The following is a 3197-nucleotide window of genomic DNA, read 5'->3' as shown; positions in this document are numbered from 1 at the left end:
TAAAAAAAAAAATTTTCATCTGCTAGTATCAATCACAATGTACCTGTTTTGGTGATGGAAGCAACTTCACATTATTAAAAAGAACATCAAATTTAAACATCAATGTTTAAAACTATTTATCTTTCTCTATTTTCTGCTGTGTACCATAACGGGTATAGACCTCATTACTTTCAGCCATGAAGAAAACTTGACATTTGAAAACCAAACAAATTTATATAGATTTTTCCATTTCTTCCAAACATGTAAGACCAGCCAGAGAATGTGATTTATTTAGCCTATTAAAATTGTCTTGGCATTTCTTCCTTTATTCTGCTAAAGCCAGCTTGAGAATATGAAAGGAAAATGTGGCTTTTCTGCAGTACAGCATGCTTTCAAAGTTCACATACAATGACAATAAGAAAACGGTGATTTAGTATTGCATCTTTCACAGTTGTATTTTTAGCAAATGTAAGCTACACAATAAACTGAAGAACATTACTTTTGCTGTTGCGATAGTACATGACTTTCTGATTACTTTTATAATACAACTAAAGCAAAGATAAGCAAACATAATAGTGCCCCACCGTGAGGGCATTTTTATGGTCTTCCTTTTGGGTCCTTTTAAATCTGTCATGTTTTCATACATCATGGGTCAGTTGTGATATGTAAAAAAATTTAAAAACAGCAACAGTCCCCATTTCTGTAAAGGACAGAAGGCTTTTGTTGAGGCCTATTAAGGCTTTCACTGTCTTGCATGCTCTTCTGAAACTCGGAGGACATTCCAGGTCACCCGGAAGCACTGAACTGCATTACCAGGCACCGTTTGTCAGTCCTATCAATGAGCATGTGGCAACTGAACATCTTAAAGCTGTACTAGAGCTAAAGGGCTTCTCCTCAACAAAGCCACAGTTGAAAACGGCTGCACTGCACTTACTCCAGTGAGGTGTAATGGAATTACAGTAGCTTCAGGTTTTCCCCCAATGGTCTTTTAGTGGCACTTGGCCACTTGGCTGCCTTATTTCTCATGATAAAAAGCACAAAAGATGTCCTAAGATGTCTTGTTCTTTTAATGGCAAATGTGTGTGTTGAGGAAACTGTTATAAATTTATATTTATATGTTATAAATATTAACCTTGAATTCTGTGAAAATTCTGTAAAATTTGTTGTTCATTGTTAGTTCATGATATCAAAAGCATTAATATTCCTGAATATAACCTTATTGTGAAGCATATGCATGTAATCAAACAAGTTTTCAAATATGCAAAATTGTTCACTACCTCCATATATCTATTTCTTAACATCAAAAACCACCATGATAAAATTAAAATGTCTATCTTCAGGCTCTGACTTTGTCTTTTTCCTTGGGTAAGTTATTTCCTCTCCTGTAAAACTACAGTCATGAATCAGTCTCCACATGTGACAGCACATGATTCTGTTCCTGACAGCTTCTCAACAAGGCTACATCAAAATTGTATTGAAGAGAAATGTGTTTCTGTTTGATATGAAATGAGAAAGAGACAGAGCCATTCTGCAATATGGCAGGATTTCTTGTGAAATCTACATTTTTATGAGGTCATCCCTTTTTTAAAATAAATGTGTTAGGCCTCTTAATTCCAGTGAAAACCACTCTTATCTTCATGCTAGGCCGCAGTGATTCTCTATCTAGAGAACTGTGTGCTTCCAACGTTTTTTGCAACAGTTTGGGGAGGAGTTTGAGGGCCCTTTTTGTTATCAGCATGACAGTGGGTCCCATTCACTAATAATTGCGTGGCTTAATCATAGTTAAACGCACATGAAAACTTCTGTCTTATAAGATGAGGCAGCAAGATGTGTTTAGTTGAACTGTACATTTCGTAATGGATCAGTCATTAGGGGTAAACCAACCTCTCCTCATTTTTATATTGGAGGGGGAAATATCATTGGGAATCGTATAAATAGATGCATACATAAATAAATACATAAATTATTATAAGGTGAAAAAATGAGTGCATTATCATTAATTCATTTATTCATATTTTTACAGGTTTAGTCATCTATCGTTTGACAGAAAAACAAGATGGTGCCAGTTGCGTTTGTATATACAAAGCATTCTGGTAAGGAAAAAAAAAATATTCCATAATGCAAAACAATCAGCTTGGCAATAAGACAAACACTACAACAATATTACATAATCATTAAAGGATAGTAAAACCAAAAATGAAAATTCTATCATTGTTTATTCACCTTCAATTGTTCCAAACCTATATTACTTTCTTTCTACATTTGAACACAAATGGAAAAAAGACTATGGAGTTCATTGGCTACCAGTAACTATATATACACTGAATACTGAAGTCCTCCATAGTTTCATTTTCAATACTCCACAATTTCACATTTTCAATAATTATTCTTTGATTCCTGTTAATTGTCATTTGGAATCAGGGAGAATACTTTATTTTGTTACTCATTGGAAGGACTGTATTGGTGTTTTGAGAACACCAAGTATTGATCCAAGCTGTCGTTCCTCAAGAATATGTAACTGAGGGACTGGAATGGCTGACAGATCCCAGAATGATTCAACTGCAGATTTACTAAACAGGCATAGCAGTTAAGACATTTGCAATCTTTATAGAGAAAAAAAAGTCTCAGATACAAGCAGTGGAGAAGACACATAAGGAATAGACATAAATAATGAGAAATTGTTCATCTCTGGGGTTTTAAAGAAAAAACATCCTGAGTTACAACAAGCCACCACATGCAGTCGTTTCCCATATCACTAGATTAACCGGTCGGCTCAGAGATACCTGCTTTCTGTGCATTGCAACATACCACTAGGAGCCAGAGGCAAAAGCATTTATTTGAGAATAAAAAAGGTACCAGTGGTGGTGTGATTTTAGTTGCTAAGACTTGTTTTCTGATGTGTGATAGGTGTGCTATCTTACCACAAATCGAAAGCTTTCATCTTTTCAGTGTTTTCTTAAACCCCCTGGCATTGACTCACATTGAGATTACAGCAGCATATGAGGAAAACTGGATATGTTTTAGTTGAAATTGGAAGACATGTAAATTTTGCATTATATATATATATATATTATTTTCCAGGGTTCAGAAATACCCATATCTTCTGGAAATACAAGTAAATTTTTCCAATGAATGTTTCATTTGATTCTGTTACATGATGATATTTTTTCTTTGGTTTTGTTTTATCTTGCCTTGAGCACAAATCTGGGACAAAGACA

Source organism: Sinocyclocheilus anshuiensis, unplaced genomic scaffold (assembly GCF_001515605.1).
Source record: "Sinocyclocheilus anshuiensis isolate Anshui unplaced genomic scaffold, SAMN03320099.WGS_v1.1 scaffold263, whole genome shotgun sequence".
Taxonomy (NCBI): domain Eukaryota; kingdom Metazoa; phylum Chordata; class Actinopteri; order Cypriniformes; family Cyprinidae; genus Sinocyclocheilus; species Sinocyclocheilus anshuiensis.
This window is presented reverse-complemented; position numbering follows the sequence as displayed.